At 41.3% G+C, this 23,489-nt stretch overlaps 1 protein-coding gene across 4 annotated transcripts in view; it reads right to left on the reverse strand.

The window, feature by feature from the left end:
• CDH11 (cadherin 11) overlaps nucleotides 1-23,489 on the reverse strand; it is a 327,320-nt gene that overhangs the window by 168,022 nt on the left and 135,809 nt on the right. For 2 of the 4 annotated variants that reach the window (XM_069653002.1, XM_069652985.1), the window contains exon 2: nucleotides 22,140-22,194. The exons of the other annotated variants lie outside the window; for them this stretch is intronic. The gene's annotated coding sequence lies outside the window, so the exon portion shown is untranslated. The remainder of the gene's footprint in view (nucleotides 1-22,139; nucleotides 22,195-23,489) is intronic. 4 annotated transcript variants of the gene reach the window in all.

Here is a 23,489-nt window from a genome sequence, read left to right on the forward strand (position 1 = left end):
TCAGGACATCTCTGCTCCCGCCCCCCTCTCTCGGGCCAGGGCCTCGTCCTGGTGTTAGTGGACGTCCCATCCCCAGGTCTGCTGCACCCCATACCAATTTGCTAGGAATGAACCCGAGTCATTATTCACCATTGCAGTCAGTTTGTCCATCAAAAACATGTTCTTTACTTTTTTCAACCAGTCATCCTTGGAGGGGGTCTCCAGGCTCACAAATTCTTTTTAATGAAATACTCAATGTGTTTCGAGCTGGAATACTCTTCATCAGGGGTTCATACGTATAACGTATAACTGTAGTGTGTCAAAGAACAATAATATATGAATATAACAATTTCTACTAATCATGTAGAATAAAATGTAAAGGTACTCGAAGCTAGATAAATCATCTTGAAGGTATAGGGATTCCAGTAATGTGTAACTCAAGAGTCCATCCTATGGACATAGTCCAAGCAAACTCATCTAAAGAACAGCAAAATAATGGAAAGGGACTAATGTAATGGTGTTTATACTATGCGCATCCTGTCTTAGTCCTGGGCTGACATACACAACCTGCTGTGTCTCGCCTCCCCAGGTCGTGGGTTGAGTGTACACATAAATAACTTTAGGTTCCACGTAGCAGGAGAGGCTAGTTTAAATCAGGCAATCTTGCATCTGTGGATTAAGAACATAAATGGGTGTTGAGTGGTCAAGAACACTCCTCATATGTCATGGTGAATGAGGGGTAGACAGTAATAATCACTTACATGGCATTTTGCATTATGCTGCGCTGATCGCCGCACTGTAGAAGTCTCTTGCCCTCTGATAAGGGGCGAGTGAAGGTGGCCGTAATCTGGCCCAAACTGTTCTGTCTATTAAGTGAAGAGTCATGTTAGTAAAGCTTGCCCTGTGTGGTGTTATTTTAGTGCAAGTAGTTCTGGTAGGATAACTCACCGGGAGTTAAGCTGAAAGTGGCTTTCTGCGACTGCTTCCTACGAGCGTAATGGAAGAGGAAAGGAAGACTGCGTTGCTAAGGCAGGTACTTGTTGGCAACGGGACCAGTGCGTGATGTGGTGACGTTATCACGTGCGTCTCCTGAAGTGAGACCTTTATCCACAAGTCTAGTGTGAGCGGTCACGTTGCTAAGGAGAGTAGTTGTTAGTAAAGGCATGAGTGCAATCGGCATAGTGGCAATCAAAGTGCATGCAAGGGGCAAAAAGGTTAACGACGAACGTGATGTTCAATCATGAAATTGTTCAAAAAAGCCTGTGGATAGCCAGTTAATGTCTACCGGGTATTAGAACGGTCCTACGAAAATGCCTAAAGTCAGTATCCTTGTGACTATCATAAATGGCAGAGTGTCAAAATCATGTGCGCTTGAATAGGAGTCATAGAGGAAGCAAGTATGAGGAGAATGCCCCATTGTGCCAATCTAAATGTCCCTGGTGTCTAATATGACTATGGATATTAAATAGTATAAAGTAGACTGATCAAGCTTAAAGTGTCACAGGATACCCACATGAATCAGTTAAGAGACATTTGTATATGAAGAGAGGTACATATATTTTTGCATTGCTTATATCTACCTTCTACTTGGAAATCGGCATAGAAATGTATAATTAATTTAAATGTTAGGCATCGTCTACCATACTTGTGACATGTATATCTAGTGAAGTAGCAGCTAATCCGTCCCATCGTATTATGTCAATGTGGCTTAGTGTGGAGACTGGTGGCCCTACTCTCCTGTGTAGGGGCTGATGGCGTTAAGCTGGTAAATCCAGAAGAGTTCTCTCTGTGATAGTCTATTTTGTAGGTCACCTCCCCTGGGTGGGGGGTGGACCACTTCGAGAATTAAATATCTCATCCGTGCAACTGTGTCTCTGGCTTCCTTGAAGTGTCGGTAAACAGGTGTTCTGCTGTTTTCTGTCCCGATGTTAGACTTATGTTCCACCCACCAGTCTTTGGCACGTCTGATGGTTTGACCTACATAGTATATGCCACAAGGGCACTTCACAGCACAAATCACATTTTTTTGTGTTTCAAGTTGCAAAGTAATGTTATTTGATCTTACCCGGGTTCGGGTGACGTACGTGGACCCTTTGATGATATTCAAACAATGTTGGCAATTGAGGCACGGGAATGTTCCTGATTTCTGTTTGTGTAGTAATGTTTGTGAAGGGTGTTTGGCCAACCAGTCTCTGAGATGTTTTCCTCTTTTGTATGCCGTCATCAGTGGTTCTGGGAATAATTTGTGCAAATAAGTGTCAAGTTTGACATAGTTCGAATTTTTCTTGATACTTCTTGCGACTTGATGGCTCTGTGGTGAGAATTTTAATGTGTGTATCAATCTGTTTCTCTCCATTTTGGGTTTAGTTTGCAGGAGATCTCTTCTCTGATGGCTTTCCACTCATGTGAGGGCATCGTCCAAGATGTTAGGTGGACAACCCTACATCCTAAATCTGTCATACATCAGCTCATAGTCTGTTAAGAGTGTTTTGGCATTGGACACTATAATCTTGAGCCTGAGGTATTGGCTATATGGGAGACTTTCTATAAGGTGTTTCAGGTTAAAACTGTTCTAATGCAAAGTGTTGTTGACATCAGCAGGTTTTCGGTAAATAGTGGTGTTCAGTTCATTGTTGGTCAAGGTAACCAACATATCGGGAACACGAGAACATGTAGATGATTTTTTCCAAGATTCCGAATCATGTATATTTTTCCCCAGGCAAAATGTCCAAATGTGTCCAGCTGCAAAAGCCTTAGCAGCAATCCAACTACTTATGAATCCGGGTCTTCATTTGTAAGACCCTGATTGTCCACACAGTATCAACCACTGACTACAAACACAATATAAATACCTTATTAACCTAGCACTGTCATGATAATCATGTTATTAATGAGATGAAGTTAAAACACACTTTTCTCTATGGGGAATATTCTTCTGCAAAAAATGCTGCACTAGCCCAACCAAGAGTACAAAGCAATAATCCAGCATATTAGCTTCCAGTATTTTAGAGCACTTCTTTAGATATTCCAGTGGCTCTGTACATGGCACATAGTTTCTCTCTATTGTAAAATAATTAATTAGTTAAATAAAGTATCAAACTCTTGAATCTGGAGTAAGAGAGGATAGTGACGGAAATGCGTTTTCAGGGGTGCTGTTATGGATTTCCTCTATTTGACATCATGTAGCACTTTATAAATAATAATAATAATAATAATAATAATAATAATAATAATAATAATAATAATAACAATTATGACAATTATAATGATTATAATAATACAAATAATAATACACATTTACAATGACTCATTCGATTTATTTACTCCAAATTCGAATATTATCAACAGTTTCCAGATTCCTAAATTTACATGTATGTCAACCTGCTGTCTTCCTCACACTAATGTGATGTGTAACAGCAGAAAAACCATTACAAATGTGTCCTGCATAAGTCCAATACTGTTGAGCAGGAGCAACTCATGGGAGTCCAATGAAATGACATGTTTGTGATTGTTCCCACCAGTCTGGAGTACCTGATTTAGCAATCAAGGGTCTCGACAGCCTGATTCACAAAAGCATTTTAAACTAATCCCATTGGAAAAAACTCTGTGAATCAGGTCCACAACTTTTTATTGAATTAGGTAAACTGCATTTTTTGATTTCTTTGCAAATGACATTCCCTTTTCACTGTTCTCCAGCATATGTTAAGAATAACTTCTTTATTTTTTAACAGCTTTCTCCAGTCTGTAAGGGGATAGGGCTGAGGGGAGTGGAGGTCATCAGTACAGTTTTGTCTGCAAAGGTTCAGCTAAATCCATCATATAAGCCAAAGATTATTAGCAATTCATTTTTTTTATTTCCTTTGTATCTCAATAATCAACTTAACTATAGTGCAGCAACGCCCACACTATATAATATATATGTATATATATTCAGTGAAAAAATGTTAAAGGGTCGTTATGGTTAAGTTGCACTAATAAAAACATATGAAAGACAGTGAAAAAACATTGTTAAAGGGATGTTATGATGAAAACGTTATGGTGAAAACCGAAAACCCCTAGAAATTTGCCAGTTCTGATAAGCTAAGCAACCATAACTCATGCCACCACCGTGCAGTGCTAATGCTAACACACATGACATCAAAGATGACATAACAAATGTCATTGATCACATTGCTTCTGGGCCTGGACGAACACTACCAAACCACTAGCCAAACACTTGCAACCCATCGCTCAAAGACGTTCATCAATCACAAACTGAATTTGTCCTATTTTGACAGCGGTATTGTTATGTATAAAAGATTGCAGGCTTTGAAAACTCACAATGTTTTTTAGGCAACGCGCAATGAGATTACATTATTTGCCATGGACCACACACATTGTTTAAGAAGCGTGCTCCAAGCTCCTTGCTTTATGGCCGCTCTCTTGGTGTTGTTTCACACAACCCCAACTAACCATATTTAAACAGCATGGTAACTGAAAAAAAAATGACCGGCTGCAAGAATATCATATGCCCAGGTACTTTCCACACCCCTAGCGAAAATCAAAAGTTGGCACCTATGAATATATACGCACAGTAAGTGAACATATATCTTGAAGTGAAATATACACATGTACTTCATTTGACCTTCCCCTTAGAAGAAAGTGTGCAAGACAAAATAGCATTTGACTTCAAAAAAAGGAATGAACATCAGAAAAATAAAGAGAGGAAATGTTCCAATAAATATGCTGGCAATGTAGAAAAGATACTCACCTTTTAAACCCAGCAATCTGTTGTGAAATATGACCTGGTAAACAAAATCCCAATGTGAAACAAGTGCTTGTGGTCTTGTGAGTAAGTATCTGCATTGGGAACATCACAACCTGAGTAATTTCCTAGTAGCAAAATACCTGAGCAAGCTTGCCAACCTCAAAAAACCCCACGTGTTGCGTCCGCCCTCTGAAAAACGTTAAGCTCTTCACCCACATGTGTCCTTTAATTGTGCCCTGAATAGCAGCCACAATCAGGGGAGAATAACTGCACCAGAGTCTAGCATTAAAAACTCTCTTGCCTCATTGTGGGCTAAAACCCATGACTTACTTGCCCTCTCATCATTTCCCATCCTCACCCTCATGTCTGGCTTCCAACAATGTTCTGCTTTATAAAGATAACTTGATAAGTACACATTCCATAGTGTCACTCAAATATATAAATCCATATTGAACTATATAAGGCAAAAAGTGTACAATTGTGCCATTACCCCTCTGACCCCCCCCCACCCTTGACTGGCAGACTACAAATACCAGAAAGCAATTCAGCAAAAGGAAAAAAGAAATGTCTCTGTGTGGAATACTTTTAAGAACTGACAGTGGAAAGGTTTAAAAAAATGTGGATGCCATGTGTTTTTTTTATTGTGTTATGAGATGTCAAAAATGAAGCAAACCCATGGCACCAGATTGTGGACTGCCTCCCACCCATGAGGTAGCCAGGACCACCCCTGCTTAGCTACAAAGTGAGGAAGGGCCGGTCCCCATAGGACATGTTGCTCCAAGTGATCTTGTAACTTTGCCTCATTTATTAAGCACTTTATCTTGAGGGGGCTGACCTTTTCCTCGCTTTGAAGCTAATCAGTGTCAGTCCTGGTTACTGCATGGATGGGAGACTTGCGTCATTGGGGATTTTTCACCCCAATGTCACTGTAGCTTTACAAATATCATTTTTTTTATGATGTATAAAAGATTGCAGGCTTTGAGAACTCCCAATGTTTTTTAGTTAATATCCTGTGCGATTTAACGATTTACTGAGTATCACACACTTTGGTTAAGCAGCCTGCTACAAGCCCCTTGTTTTATGGCTGGTCTCTTGGTGACTGTTGTGATAAATCACACAACCCCAACTAACCACATTTATGTAGCACATGAAGGGGGGAAAAATGACCAGCTGCAAAAATAACATATGCCCAGGCTCTTTTGCCCCCATAGCGAAAAAGAAAGGCTGGCACCCATGAATATATGCACAGTAAGTGACCATATATTTTAAAGTGAAATATACAAATGTGGTTCAATTGACCTGCTCCTTAGAAGAAAGTGTGCAAGACAAAATAGCATTGGACTTTTAAAAAAAGTAATGACCACTACAAAAATAACCTGAGAGATTAAATCTTCCAATGAATATGCTGGCAAAGTATAAAAGGTGCTCACCTTTTAAACCCAGCAATCTGTAGTGAAATAATCAATGGAAAACAAAATCCCAATACGAAACATGTGCTTGTGGTCTTATGGGTAAGTGTCTGCACTAGGAACATGACAACCTGAGGAAAATCCTGGTAACCAAATACTTCAGCAAGCTTGCCAACCTCAAAACACCAAAAGGATTGCTTCATTCTCTGAAAAAATGTTACGCTGTCCACCCACATGTGTCCTTTACTGTTGCCCTAAAAAGCAGCCATAATAAGGGAGAAATAAGTGCCCAGGATTGTACACTCTCTTCCCACATCATGGACAAATACTCATGACTTACTTGCCCTTTCATAATTACCTGTCCTCACCCCCATGTCTGGCTTTCAAGAATACTTTGCTCTATTAAGCTAATTTGAAATGTACACATACCATAGTGTCACTCAAATATATAAATCCTTACAGAACTCATGTTAGGGAAAAAGAGTACAATTGTGTCATTATTCCCCCCACCTTGACTGTAAGACTACAATTACCAGAATGAAATTCAGCAAAAGTCAACAAAATTGTCTCTGAGTATAAAACTTTCAAGGTACGACAGTAGCACATTTTAAAAAAAAAGAAATGGCAGATGATGTGTGTTATGAGATATTTAAAACTAAGAAAACACACATCATTCAGGACTGTGAACTTTCTCCCATCCATGCAGTAACTGGGACGGACCATGCTTAGTTTCAAAGCGAGTAGGGATCTACCCCACTTAGGCAATGTTTCTCCAAGTGGTCTTGTAAGGCGGGCTCATGTATTAGGCAACATGGCCTATTCATTGGTGCCAGCTTTTGATTTTTGCTATGGGTGCGTATAGTACCTGGGCATATGTTATTCTTGCAGCAGGTCCTGTTTGGGTGCGCTTAGTTAGCCGCAGCCAGTTGGGCGCAGGGACCTCTCAGTGCAAGGAAGTTTTGGCGCAAGAGGTTGCAATTGGCATGGCATGAACCTGCCGACACTTTGCCTTTTGTACCTCTCGGTGCAAGGATGTTTTGGCACGAGAGGTCGCAATTGGTATGAATCTACATGCACTTTGCATTTCGTAATATGGATTAAACATGAACCACATATTTTTACTGCAACATTATACAACAGAATGGAACATGTATTACACCATCTCTGGACAACACGATAAAACTGAACAAATGAAATAAGTGCTAAACTCTGATTTTGAGAATCCTGGCCTGCACAAGTTCGAAACACAGCACTTAACCATTATGGTCCAATGGTATTATTATTTGTATTTTCACAAGTTTCATACTTAGCCTTTTATAATTGGACATATTTGCACTGTGATGCACTAAGCCACTATGGCATAGTGGTTGAAAGATGGTCCTAGAATGCTGGCAGAGCAGGGATCAAGATTTTTTTTTATTATTTAAAACAGTATATTTTATAATACTCTGTATTCTGGACTAGGTAGTGTTAACAGGCATGCCTTTGATCCAAGTGGCCTCCTTCATGGAAATGTTCACCCAATCACTGCATGATTTTAAGAAGGTCTTTTGAGCTGCACTACCAATTGGTTAATGACAGTTGTGCGTCTTCCATTGCACATGAGCCAGCGCAAACAACACTTTCTTTGCAGCTCAAGGGAGGGGCTTGGCACACAGTCCCATTATTTCCTTAATATAGTGCACTACTTTTAGACTTTGATAAGGGTGGGGCAAGTAGACACCACTCCTCTCCAGCCCCTTATTCTCACTTTCACCAGCTGAAAAAAATATATGTTACCCCCCCCCGCGCTCTGATTCTAAACTATGTACCTCCTCCTTCAACAACTTACAGATCCCATAATGACATATAACCAAAACAAATAGAAGTGCAGGAGAAATCATGAATATATTCAAGTTACATGTCTTTTATATATTGTTATATGCCACACTTCCCTTCTCATTTGGAAGATGATCATTCAGATTTCCTGTTTACTTTGCATTTGCGACTTGTAGTTCAGGACACTTGATGGACAATCCAAAACTACAAGTCAATAAATGCACACAAGAATGCCCCACTAACACTTAGCTGCCCATGGCCCAGTCTATGACTTTTGAGAATGTTTTGTAAGGTATAGCAAAGGCGTAGGAATCTAGGCTTTCTGGCATTCCGCTAAACCTCAAACTGGAAAAAAGCAGGAATGCCAACTGCAATGTACGTGCTTGGTGGCCAGTATTACAATGAATCCCTATGGATTCTGCTGAATTTCACACATCAATTTGACACCTGTGTAAAACAAGCGGAGTTGGGCAGTGACGCTGATGCATTTCCTGTTTGGAGAAGGGATAAGAGGTACAGGAGACTTAAATTCCATCCTCTAGCTTTGGGCCGACAAATGGTCGGAATAGCCAATGACCTACATAATTGCCAGTGTGCTGGTTTTGCCTGTTATTGACTTTCCAGGTTATGAGCCAAAATCTCTTCTATAAGCCACAATCAATGTTAATATCATCATCATCACTTTCTCTTGTCATTGCTAGCATGAGCATTTGTATGTCTTATTCGCATGTAATGTGAGATTAAATTAGAGGTAAGTGGGGCATCTTGTGCAAAACGAGAACTACCTAATTTTTAGGGGGTTTGAGTCCCAATGCATTAGGGTCCTGAGAGGGAGGCTAGCTACTGACATCGACATCACCCACACAGCCCAAAAGCATGCCTCACTGCCATTCTGGGACCTGGTGGGCCCCCACATTTCATCACGGTTTGTTAAACTTTGTATTTTTGGGTGGAAATAGAATTCAAATGTTTGAACCATCTTTAGGGGAGTTGGTGTTGTTCACGGTTGGTGGGGATGTGTGTGGGAGACCATGGGGAAAGTTTATTGTGGGGGCAGGGCTGGTTCCCATCCCCAAAGTTGACCCACACATTACCATGGGTCACCACCATTTTTGATCAGTGAACTGTGAAATTTCAGGCGTCACTTGTTGGGAGTTCACCCATCCCTAGTTCAAATGAGCTAAAGGTACCGTGGACAATGTAAGTATTACAATGTTAAAAATAATACTATGCAGTGCTCGGGTCAAAATAAATTACCACTTAGTAATTTATTTCGGTAAAACAACAGTTAATACAGAATTGTGAACCAAAAGAAAGCAAAGCAATGAACCTTAGATGTTCATTATGAGAACATACTTTATCTGTATTGTATTCATATATTTATGTTATAGATGTGCTAAAAATTGCAAATAGATAACACATCCTCCATCTGTCATTTCATCTGAACAGTGCAACAATGGAAAACATATTAACAGTGCCAATCATAACAAGCTGTGTGAATGTACTGAAGTATATGTGCATATTTGCATCAAGCAAACAATGAAAGACAACGATAGCATATAACGACAATGAAAGTGAATCACGTGAACATTGTTAAAGCATGTTGGCATCCATTGTCGTCATCGAAAAGATAATAATATGTGGTTTATTTTCTCAAGAAAACGCTTCCATGAAAGGTAAATGATATGGCAAATCGCTTCACTGAGAAAGAAAGCATGATCGTTAATGGAATGTGGCGGAGCGTGCAACTTCAATGGAGTGAGAGAAACTAAATGTCTCGCTTGCATTGCTTAGACTTTTCATAGGGGACACAACTAATAGTGAACACCTCCCCGGTGTGAACATGCAGAAAAACATATTACCCAGAGAAACATTATGCAGCTCCTTTTATATCGATTATAAATTGCACACTGAGAATCACAACCACCTGCATGCCCATGGTCCACTGTATATACATTTGATATTTTTCTTCAAGGGATCAAAAAGGCATAACAATCCAGGCAGTCTGGGCTTCTTTCAAACCCTCAAACTCGAAAAAAGCAGAAATGCCAACTGCATTGTATATGCATGGCGGCCAGTATTACAATACATCTCAATGGATGCTCCTACATTTGACACGTGTGCAAAACAAGCAGGGCCTATAGGGAGCCAGCATCTCCACCATTAACAAACGTTAATTCGGGCAGTGATGGGGACGAATTTCCTGTATGGAGAAGGGGTAAGAGGCAGAGTAGACTTTACATTCCATCCTCCATCTTTGTGCAGACAACTGGTCAGAATGGCAGTGACGCACATAACTGCCAGTGTGGTGGTCTTCACTGCTGTTGACTTTCCGGGTCATGAGCCCCAATCTCTCCTATGAGCCACAATCAATGTCAACATCATCATCATCACTTAATATTATAATTGCTAGGCTAGGAAGCATGAGGATTTGTACGATGTGTGTGCATGAAATTTGAGGGTAAAGTAGGTGTGAGTGGGACAGCTCGTGCAAAACGAGAACCACCTATTTTTTGTGGTTTTATGTCTCAGGAACTTTTAGAACTTCACCAGTTTTTTTTTTTCTCCCTTGGGATGAGTTCTCCCATGGATAAGACATTGGGGTCCTGAGTGAGAGACAAGCTACTGACATCCCCCGCACGACTAAAAGCATGCCTCTCTGCCATACTGGTACCCCCACTTGCCAATGGGGTATGTTACACACTGTATGTTGTGCTGGACATAGAATTAACATGTTTTAACCATTTTGTTTAGGGGAGTTGATGTTTCCAGTTGCTGGGGATGTGTGAGGGATACCATGGAATAAGTGTAGTGTGGAGTCAGGTTTGAGGTCCCCTCGACAATGTTGGCCGGCACATTGCCATTGGTCGCCACAGTTTTTGATCAGTGACCTGTTAAATCACGGGAGCCACTTAATGGGGAGTTTGCCAACCACTAATTAATATGAACAAATAGTTCCTTGGACTATGCAATTAATACAATATTAAAAATAACACTGCCCATGCTTGGCTCAAAATCAAATGGAAATATCAACAGGAAGAATAAACTCTTCAACGCAGCAGAAACAGCATACAGTGAAAAGGACGTGTGCCCCCATAGCTGACAATCGGGATGGGGCAATGTGGGTTGCACTCTGGCCATGAGGTAGGGTATTTGGAAACCAGATAATCCGTTCTCATGATTCCAACATTGAAGTACAGAACACCTTTGTGCCTGCGACTAAGCTGGCTTCTCCTTGGATGGCTGCACCCTTAGCACATTTATATGATATTCATAAGTATGGTGATATAGCCTAAGGCAAACAATCTAGTATTACCTTACACCCTCACCTTGCATTAATACCTATAATGATGTATACTTGTTGTACATATTGCACTAAAACTTGAGTACCCAAATATTCACTCAATTGGTTTTCGCTCTGGAGAAGTAACACAATTGTTGCATGTCATCCTCTCCTGGGAGCTTGGTAGCTTCCAGGATGTGTGTATTGTTCAAATGGTGGTTATCATGTGACCAACCCAATAAAAGGGAAAAGCTGCTTCCGGCTCGTCAGGCGAACAAAGAGCTGACTCCGGCGTGTTACTGAGAGCACCATGCTGGTGCCACGTAGCATGCAGCAGGCCCACTGGTGTGGCCTTGCATCAGGACAGTGCCCCTGCTGGGCAGCAACGTCCCACCTGAATGTCTATTGGAGCAACCCCGGCCCCCAGAGCTGAGGCTGCAGTGTGCTTGGTGCCCCAGTCATGGTGTCCTGCTCTGGTGATCCAGCGCGTGCAGGGTGCCCCCTGTTGAATGCTTGCTGCGTGAACGCAGCCCAAAGGTCTGCGTCGGTTGATATCGACATCTGCGTTGGCCTGCTCCGGTGATCCGGTAGCGGCCACAACAACAAAGCAAAAGGGACCATACAAGAATTGTACAAGTTCCAAGCAGAAGAAAGTACATTTAGGAAAACCTGTAAATGTGATTCTGAACACAAGTTCCAATCTTCCTGCATAATTGATCCCCAATTTCTGATCCGATTTCTGCTGCATTCCATGAATGACTTTCATTTAATTCCTCTGAAAGAATCAGACGGCCATGTTCAGTCTCCAAAGTGATGCTCAATTTGCCAGATGTGCCACTGATCTGCCGAGCAGATGAGAATATGTCACTCAGAGAATCGGGCCTGCACAGTGCGGTGTAGGAAACCTAAATGCTCCATCACAATCTTCCTTCAAACTAAACTAATGCACCAGCGATCAATGAGAGTTCATTGAGTGGCAGGTGTGAAAACCAAGGCTGCAGATGAGATCAAACGCATCGCAGTGAGGGGATCACTCATTGCGAAGGCAGTGGGTGCACATTCTGTCTATTTTCTACCTTGTTGTCATCCGCACCTTTTTCCTATGGATAGGCTGCTGGAAACTACTAATGAAAATCAGTCGCTTTTTATAGTCATTCAGAATGTCCTCATCACTGGTACAACTGAAACGTACTAATAAAGGGGAAACACATATCCAAGCCCCCATTTGAGTTCCTTAAAAGAAAAAGGCAGAAGCAACACAGTGACGTCCCTTCAACCAAAATGCCAGGTTTAGCTGAAGTGACAACATGCACCCGATAACATCACAGAAAATGATTTCATATGACCTTTCACCCTGATGACCTCATGTGCAATATCACATAACATGTAACCCCAATGACATCATTTTAAATAATTGAAGGGTGTAAAAAACATACATAAGCTTGCATTTCATAAAATATTAAAACGGTACGAAAGCAGACATGAAACGTTTTTATATACCAGAGTAGTTACTTGGAGGTTATTTCACAGAGATGAGTGCTTACAGGGCCGTCTCTAAAAAAATGGGAAAAAAAAGTGTGACAGCCGTGATTTAAAGCACTGTTGTCAAACTTAAAGAAAAAAATAATAAGAGGGTCACAATTAACACTGCCATGATTTGCATCTCCCTCGTGACTGTTTTTAACAGGCACACGGAGATGACACTCATGTGTGTGCATTTAAAGGTGCATGCATCCCTTTATGAATTTGGGATATGCGTTTAATGTGCAGAAAGACCCCCTGAATTCTGCAAATGCACGAGGGTATGAAAAAGGGAAACTGAATGAGCCTCAGATGTCCTTTGTGGATTGGGCTGCTGTTATTTTGGGGGGGCATGATTGATGTGATGCGCAATTATACATCATCACTTGCATCTAAAGGATTGTGAGTATCTGAACCTTTGCTTGGATTTGTTGATGCTAACACTAAGGCATGTATAATAATACAATGCTTATAAAGGGCTTTTATCAAAGCACTTTGCATAAAAAACAGTTATATAAAATAATATTTCCCCTGCAACTCAAATACTCATTTGTTGACCTCAGAAGGATGAACGCTTGAGTGGACCTCGCTACAATTCAAACTCGCAACCCGCAGATCACACATAGAACCCAGCATTGAGCACTACCCCCACTGAGGTATATTACCAGCTATTTCTCCTTAAATGTGCCAACTACAGCATTTGGTAATGTGTTGGCTCTGGGTGGGGGGGTCACATTTCATATTAACATAACTCTTATTATTACAAGAGGGGGAGTATGTCATTGCCCGCTAGTAAAGCTGATAATAGCCATATTATATTTTGCTTTGAAAGGACTTGAGTGGGAGAGTGTGGTGGGGAGGTAGATGAATAAATGTTTCTTTTTAACCACACAATTGATTACACAGCATACTGTATCACAATTGGATGGCTCAGTGAGTTAAACACTCAACTTTGACATGTGCCAGCCAGCACTTTCAAGTCCATATTTCAAAATTTCCTAGGAGGATAGCTCAGCGGCAATGTGCGCGCCTTGGAAGCAAGACGACACGAAGCAACAATGGTTCGATCCCCGGGTCCGTGATTACAAACCTCTGGGTGTTTAAAGGCGTTATAAATGCGCAACTAACACAACAACAACAAACAACAATTTGTATAACAGCGCCTCGATGCCCACGGGCTGTGTGAGCGCTTTAAAAATGCAAATAAATTCAGCCCTTCATCCTTCTGGTGTTGATAACGTAAGTACTATTGCCTTTCATAGTGGCAAGCACTCTGTAATGCTGTTACACTACATCACATAGTAATGACATCTATATTTACAGCTCTTCGAAGGAGGAGAAATCAGGAGTCAGACATGAAGCCCATGAATCAAAATAGTGTGATATAATACCACCTATTTTACCTAGCTACAGGACAATCTAGGCCACAGAAACATCAAAACGTGGACTATTTTTGCAGTCTCAGAAACATAAAATATTCAAGTTGACTCTAAAGAAAAAGCTGTGGGCCATCCAGGCTGCCCAGCTTATATGAACAAACACGTATATTCAGCTACAACTTTGTGAATATAGCACCTTAGAGGAAAGGCAAACTTCACAGTGTGATTTCCGAAATTAAAGTGGGCTCTAAGAACCCCCTTTATTTTGATTTTCACATTTCCTCTACAATCCTTATGCCAGGGGTCACAAAGGCAGGGTCAAAGGTCGCAACTGCTACTGGCAACCACCAAATGACGTCCTTGAAGCAACAGTCTTGTCATGAAATTTGCAGAACCACCAAATTCGACTAGTTGCCTTCCCTAGCTCCAGGGAGAGGCTGCTACCACAGGTGGTTGCAAGCACATACACAAACACATTGAAGCACTTCCACACAATATAAGCACATTTGGAATTTCTCAGGCCAAAGTAACTGGAACATGGAATATATAATCAGTGATCTCCTCATCACCCATGTCACAGAACATTAAGAATGGAAAATTGCCACGTGTGTTCCACTTTGGAAGAAATACGACAAATGTACACGGAGATTAACTTGAAAGCATATATCTTGCGAAATGATGGTTACTCGAGGCCTCAATGAAGAAATGTAGGACCTAATTCATGGAACATTTAGCACGGTGCAAAGAGTCTTTGCACTAGAGCTTTGAATGTTAGTATTCAAGTTGAAGCAAATACTTTCTTTGCTGTCTGAGTCGTGACCTTTGATTTTTGTTTACGTTAATATAACACTTCACAATTGAAGTTGGCCATGTGACGACTTTTAAAAGGAACAAGTACTTCACCTCTGAAACTGGCCACCTAAACAACTGAAGCTGGAATAATGCACCCTGAACGCAACTAGGCACTGAAAACTAGCAATGCCGCAAATGTACTTCCAACCTTTACATTCTGAATGGTCTGGAGGGATACTGTTTCAGTCAATTCCTTTCAAATCTGATTAAAACAATTCCAACATTGTTGTCCCACTATGCTATGTTCAGTAAAGAGTGGAAGTGAAACATGTTTTTTCTTTTTTAAACATTTTCTCACAATGTAAATTGCATCATCCTCATTTAATAGCCACCATGGTAACCAAGTATTCACGTTTAAAAGACATCGACGGCCAGAGTACAGAAACTGAGCACTAGTGCAAGTGCAATTTTGACCATGTTTAACAACACCGCACATTTTGCACTAGAGCAACCAACTATTATTTCAATGCATGTTTGCAGAAGTGCAAAGATGACCCAGTTCTAACACAACATGTTATTAGCACCAGGTCAGGGACCTAAATGGCTGGGAGCTTGGTGCTATTTAGCTCCTGTTTGTGGCATAGGAGGGCCTGGTTGGCATGACAACAGCTACCAGGAGCTACATTTGGCTCCCAGGCCAACTGGTACTATACCAACACACCTATGTGACATTAACACTCCGTGTTTAGGAATGAGCCTTAGGACACTTCTAGAGGACATAGGGCCTGATTCATGGAAGTGTTTTATAACGGTGCAATCCCATAGGAAAATGTTCCATGAATCAGGCCCTAAAGTATAATGGGGTCATCTATGATGCTGAAAAGCTATAGTTGTCATCTCATACTAGAGTTACATGTGTGGCATGCTATATAACAGCCCCTGGTCATGCAGAGGTAGTTCCTGCTTATTGGGTGATGCCAGATACTCAGAAGCTGCTTTTCGATCCTTTTAATCAAATCGTGATTTTTACCCTGTAGGGCAAACTTTGCCTGCTGCAAATGTGCATTGAAAGCATATGTTTATAACATGTGAGCAAGTATGTCGGTATACCATAAGAAATTGGACTTGCGCTGATGCAAAGTTTTTGTATTATGCTCCGAGATACGTTGCCCTTTGAAGTACATTGAAGCAACCGAGGAATGCATCACACTCTGCATTCATGCTCTTGTCTTTTATCGGATGGGAAACTATTGTACACATATTATATGACACTGGCGTGTTTTTAAATGGGAAAATATTATATTGGAGGTAAGGTTATTTTTGTATAAAGAGGTTGACAAGTTTTACGGTAACAACCAGTTCTCAATTATCAAACAACTTCTCTTAGCAAAGGACTTACTAAATAAGAGATTCCATACAAATCTTGCCTCTATCTTTTCAACAAACCTACGAAGAACCACCATTTTAGCAAATGGAGCAACCAAGAGTGGAAGTGCAGTTGGAGAACCACAGTAGATCCTTCCTTTTTACAACATTTGTATTGATTTTAGTAGGTGATAATAGCATAATTATTCTATACAGATCTCGGTACAGTGAAATGGGCATTGAACATGTGCTTGCAATGTCATAACTCTCTCCATAGTCAGTCTAGCTGCCATTACTCGAGATACATGTATCAGTGAAGCTTCCGAGAGAGGTATCACGAGAGTGCTCTCAAGAGAGACAGGCAACTCTCCACACATAAAACCAACGGGGTGGGGGAGCAGGAGGTCGGGAAGAAAGGGGAAGATAATTGCGGAAAGGAGAAAGAGAAAAGGTGAAAAGAAGAATAGGGGAAAAGAGTAAAAAGAAGAAAAGAAGAAAGGCGGGGGAAATTAAGTAGACATCCACAAACACAGTAACTGCATCATTTTCACACTCATAAAATCATACGAATCCCATTGGGCACAGTGCATGTTCTCACTACAAAACACAATACAAGCTGGAAAATGCACACCACTCACCAGCAGAAGGGCGTTGAAATTGAATGTGCTCATGGACTCTACCGGTCCCCAAGTCAGGTGTTTGGTAATGTGTGGCATGTTCCACAACCATGGTAAGGTTTGGGCTTTTGAACACTCTGGCATGACATAACTAAGTGAACTGCACATTTCCCAGCATTTCATTGTGCTCCAGGGCAAATTAATGGAAGTGTAAATACGACAGGGTGTGTTGCCACCAATAAGGTCACTGCTTACCTAAAGTGGTGCACAGAGCCACTAAGGATCAGGCACATATAGAGTGTCCATGCTCCTGAAGCACAATCATCCCAGTGTATTTCCCCACATGTATCCCTGTATGTGTTTGTCTATTTTATACAGAAATCTGTGAAAACTTTTCCAGAAAAATAGCCGCTGATGCCTAATTTGAAAAGCTACAGTTCCCATAATATACCGCGGATGCTGCTGTTTTAGTATTTATTTACTTATTTATATGCTTCTATAGCACCGTAAGCCCGCAGGCATCAGGGCGCTGTGACACACAATAAGTACGGGTAAATTAGACATCCAGATCTCTGGCTCTGGTGGGTATCAAGAGGACTATTTAAATAGGTGGGTTTTCAGGAGTTTTCGAAATTGGAGGTGGTTTTCTTGGCTTCTCAGAGCCATCGGAAGGGCATTCCATATCTGAGCCGCCTTTACTGTGAAAGATCTGCCCATACCGGATTTGAGCCTGTGTTTCTGTTCGACTAGTAATCATAGCCCTTAGATGCAATATTGTTCTTCAAGGTAGATGTAAAATACATATCAATGAATGTCATGGTGGAAGGAATATCTTTCATTTGACTGAGAACTTAGATGTATTGAAGAAAAGGAAACATGGATAGACAATATGCCAAACAATGTATTCCAACATGCATATTTAGCATCGGTGTAATTGTGTATTTTTAATGTTTTTAATAAATTTAGTGAGGGTGTAAATACCTTTGTGAATTCAGGTAGTTATGTACATTGGTAGGGGTTACAGCACACACTAGATGGTTACAGTGTGACTGGCCCTTACAACACTCCATTTACAGTATTAGCTGCATACCATTTCGGGTAGCAGAGAATAGTTTGCATTAACATTAAAGGGATACGTGTAATGCAACGGAAATGACGTGTGGTGGAGCAACAGAGGCTGGGCTGCAAACAATGATCATCATGAGAGAAATTGGGCTGAGTGGGCCTGTGGGTGTTTCGTATAGAGTATGAAAAGCTGCTACTTAGTGCAAAGGGTCTTGATTTCTTTTCTGAATGACATAAGCATTCTGCCAACTATGATGTGGGTGGCTATGAGGTTCTGCAGTCTGGCGGTGCAGGCAGGGAATGCTTGTTTCCTATTTTCCTTATTTCCTAGTTCTTTCATTTTTTTTTCATTTTTGTTGCACTAGTCTGGCCAAGTCCAATCATCCGGTTATGTGCTGTCTGCCAAAGATGATGCCAATGGCTGCCAGGTAGTGGGTAGTCCACATGGTGAAAACGTTATATATAATTCTGCTGTCTTTGAAGGAGATTTGTGTTTTTGAGGTACAGAGTGAAGCTCAATGACTGTGGATGTAATGTGGTCATATTTGCTGAGACCTTTGATGAGGTGGACAGTGTTGTGGAAGATGCTTCTCACATGTACTAAGGTGGTGCAGGACAGGTTGACTTATTTTTCCATCCAGGTCAGTAGAATCAGGGTCTATATGGAGAATCTTGTGAGAATTACTTGCTTCAAACTAAACCCATCCAAGACTAAAGTCTTTCTCATTGGTCCACCCGCTAAAAAATAAACTTGTCTAACAGTGGCTCAAAAACATGTGCCTAGAAGGATTTCATTCACATCTCTCAGACTCAACAAAATCCTTAGGCTTCACCACTGACAGCAGCCTGCCCTTGCTGAAACTCATAGCTAAGAAGGCTCAAATAGCCTGGCTCAGAATCTCTACCCTTTGACATATCAAACCCTTCATCCCGCTGCAAGACTTTCGGAAAGTAGTGCAAGCCCTGGTGGTCTCACACACCTATGGAGAAAATGCTCTCCTAACAGGGATCCTGGCTTTTCACTTGGCTCCTCTAAAAGTAGTCCACTAAGCTGCAGCATGTCTTATTACGGACCATGGAAATTTGACTGAATCATCCACATCCTATGAGAAATACATTGGCTTCCACTCCAAGCCAGGCTACTGTTCAAGACTGCTTGAAACATCTACAAAGCAGTCACGAGTAGCACATCAGCATACCTGGTGGCTAGGCTCTACATATCTGGTGGCACATGCGCCTCATGCAGCAAACTGACCAACTTGTCTGCAAATAGAGGAGCCGCAATTAATCCTTCTCTTATCATGCACCCACCATCGGGAACTCGATCCTGATGTCAGCTAGGAAATGCTCCCACAATTCTCCACAATTCTCCAAATTTGCAAATCTCTCAAACATGCCTCTTTCAACAGCACCTGACCAAGTATTAATTCCAATGGACGCACATACTGATGCACAGACTTCACAGTACTGTTCTGTTAAACGATGTTAAACGATGTCAGTTCAAAGGCTTCCTAGCCTCACTCTCTACAGCGCTCCACTGCTCACTGCTCTCGAGCTAGGTCTGTGCTTTAAACAATAAAATAGAACAATTTAAATCTAAGATGAGCTACCTAGATTACATTTCCACCAATCATGTGGGGCAAGAGATTGAGGTGAATATCAGCACATCTGCTCAGACCTAATGCACACGATACGCAGACTACCCAGCTGACGGCTGCCCTGACTGCAGCTGACTGCAGCAGGCCCGCTTGGAACCACACAGCAGTGCTGTTCGTGTTTCCCCTCGGGAGCTCCACGGCACCGCCGTACACACTGGATCTGTTCCCTGATAGACGTCCAGAACTCACCGGCCCTGAAGAAGGCGGAACATCAAATCTGATCCTTAACCTTTATGGGACCAGTCTCCGCCGAAACGCAAGAACGTGAGGGGAGTGCTGGGAATTTTTTTCTTCTACCCTCACATCCTTTCGCCTCCATTGGAATAGATTCCCCCACTGCGTTGGCAAAAACCTTGGAAACAGACGATATACCTGAACAATAATCCCAGGCCATTTCTGTCTTGATTTTATTTTTCCAGATCTTCACACTGGGAACATTAAGGATAGACTCCTTGATTAGAGCAGCACAACAAAAGGGTGTTTGTCTTGGATAGAATTCTCCCCGAGACCCTGGCAGGACAGATAGACATACCCAGGTCCTACCACTTTGCTGCCAACATTAACCGTATTCCCGGTTATATCTTTTCAGTTTTCCAAATCTTTACCGCTATACATATCTGTTGCTCTTTGGACACCACCGTTTTTGACTTTAATGCATTTCTTTCTGTGATGAAATAACAGACCGAATTTAGGTGTGTGCCACACCGCACCAATTTGTTTTATATGTTTGAAGACTCACGAAAATGTTTTGTTGTTGCTTTTTCTCTGTTAGTTCTTTGTTGATTTTTCACTCGTCTAATGCTTGACATATATTATATTATATATATTAAAAAACGTTTGTTATGTGAAAAATGCCTCACGGTTGTATCTCATATATTGTACTAAGAGGTTTTATTTTCTCAAAAAATTGACCCTAGCATTTATTGCTTATACATAGAGCTATTCAGGGGAGGCCTAGGAATCAAACGACCCCCACTTTAGCTCTTTACCCCCGGCATAGCGACACTTCTTCCTTTTTTGATGATCCACAGACCTAATGCATAACAAAGTATTGGGCACACACCAGATACTTCCATATAGTAGGTTGCCAGGCAGCTTAACATTTGCCATATCTGCTAAGTGCTCCCTAATATAATGTTTCTTCTTTTTTAATACTGGACTTGCATGTTTTATAGAATGAGTGCTAATCTGCATAGCATGTTGAATGCATGTCAGATTTGTGAGCAGCGTTTTTTTTAATTACTTCACACATTCAAATTCAGTGAACACCAAGACCACAAAGGAAGGCAACAATCAATTTAAATAACTTTTGATGACAAACCATTGTTATAGAAAACAAAACTGAGCAATAATGTTGATAATGTGCAATGTTTTCTCAGATTCCTGTGGGGTATTGCATATCCAGGCTTCTGACATGAATGACAGACGTAAAGAAACCGTGTTCAATGCAGGTTTTATATATTAGTAAACTAATGTCAACAAACTTGACATGTTGGTTAAGATTTCCTACCGAGTAAATAGCATGCAATTGTGAAATGGTGCGTTATGTCTTGTCTCATTGTAGTTATTCTCTGAAAACAATATTATTTTCTCGACATTTCTTAGTTCAGATTGTTTGCCACACATATATGGTGCGTTTGTAACATTTTGGCATGTGGCCATTACAAATTAGAAGCAAATGTATACTGTAGAACAATACGAATAAAAAGCTTTTAGGAACGGGCCAGAGTTATGGCATGAGAAGTTTCATTATTTCTTCAACAATGAGTTCACATTCAGATAAAAATCAATGTTATCGTGCGGTGCAGCAGAAGTAGCTTCTTAAATGTTACATGTATCCCATCAAATGCACACGGAACTCATTTTAGCCTGATTAAGTTTAAAATGTTGTGCAATTTCGTACACTCTGGTGTGTTAGGGGAAACAAGATACACATACTGAACACTTAACAGCCCAGCCAGGACTTAAGGGAAAGTAGACAAAGTTGTGGATTCAATAAAAGATGTGCAGCACAGTGTTCCCTCTGTGCTCACAATTCTGTGCACACTAATCCCCGTTTAACAAACACGGACGTCATTTCAGTAAAGTGCCAGGGGTAGCAGAAGTGACATCACACAACCCTTGACCCTCTGATGACATCACAGGAAGTGATGTCATTTGACCCCAGCGAAGGGACATCACATGAAGTGATGGCAAACGACCTTCAGATGTTTTTAGATGCATCTATCACCGTGTTTCCAGGTGCTCTCATTTCAGCCAGATATAAGAACTGAGGTAAAGAGGGAGGCATGGTTTGTCCAACGATTACACATTTGGCAAATGCCATTTTCCAGATTTGATGTGGGGTCTACATGTAAAACATACATAATGCAGTATTTCTAACAGGGTAACTGAAATCTGTAACACAGACTACAGCTGGTGTATGAAACATCTATAGATCAATGGACACAGAAGTAAGTGTTATCTGTGGCTTTGCTGTGTTAAACAAGACAAAAAAAACACTGACCTGGGGAGGCGTGTGCTGCTGCTTAACCAGGAGAAAAATGCTGCACGAGCAAGGCCTGAAAATTAAATAATTGACCAAGATTTAGTATCAACAAATTCCCTGGTCATAAATGTATACATGAATCAGCTATCACTATGATAGAAGAAACATTTGAGACTGGGCTACATGCATGAAGGGGAGTGCACCTAATAATGTTATCTTTGCTGGACTATAATACCAGGGAAAATTTCTTTCAATATACCCAAGACCCCCCATAGGTTTTATTATCTAAGCGCAATACTATGTGCCAGAGCACTTTTAAAACAACACTGTTTAATGTAATATAATTGCTGCACTCATACATTAATAGCACCACACAGTTATTTAAAACTGAAAACACCCACAAGTTGCTTCTCACCCGGGGACTCACTGGCAGACTTCAAGGCGCATACTGCACACTACCCCTTTGTCAGACCCAGTGGTTCCCAAAGGCGTAGCACAAAATGAGGCAGCTCCCCTGTGAGCCATGCTGTGGGGGCCCCCCAAGCACCTTTACAAAGCACAGGGCACACCACACCCTGGGCCTCGCCGGACCACCACATGTGCGCAATGTCCATGATGATTATGCCACTGCAGGGTCATGTCCTACTGCAAGTGAAAGAAGTAAATATGTTTTTCAATCAAAGCTTAGATCTTTAGTGTAACATAAAGAGAAGGGGATGGTGCCTGGTCCACAAATATACCAGCCACCAGTGGTCGCTGGTGAGTTGTTTTTTTGGAGGGTGTAAATATTTGCCACAAGTATGTGATTGCGACTGAGCATAGAGAGGGAGCCCAAACTAACGAACATGGGTTGGGCGGCTTTGGGGGGGATTCCTCTCGCTCCCAGAGTAAATGTTTTGAATAATGAGTGTAAATGGTGCATTACAGAGCACGCTTTCTGGGAAAATGTGGTAAAAGGACAACAATTGGTTTTATAGGGTGTAGGGTAAATCATTAAAAAACAATAGATGCAAGTCACCAAAAGTGCACACGGCATTTCCCAATGCATTATCATGCCAGTCACTGCAATATATGCCAGTATATAATCCATTTGTATGTTGGCTTTGCATTCAAAAGCACACATCAGATCACTTCTCATTCACCCACCAGTCACTCATACCTTCTCTTACATCCAATCATTGCATTCTCTATAGAGGCACACGCCATGCCACCCAGAACACTCAAAAACACACATCACTTCTCATTCACACATCCACCAGTCACTCACATTTTCTCTTACATCCACTATTTACATTGTCTACACAGGCACACACCCACCCACCCAGAACATTCAAAAAACACACATCACATCACTTTTCATTCATCCAC

The sequence above is a fragment of the Ambystoma mexicanum genome, chromosome 1p (assembly GCF_040938575.1).
Source record: "Ambystoma mexicanum isolate Mex_15411 chromosome 1p, UKY_AmexF1_1, whole genome shotgun sequence".
NCBI lineage: Eukaryota > Metazoa > Chordata > Amphibia > Caudata > Ambystomatidae > Ambystoma > Ambystoma mexicanum.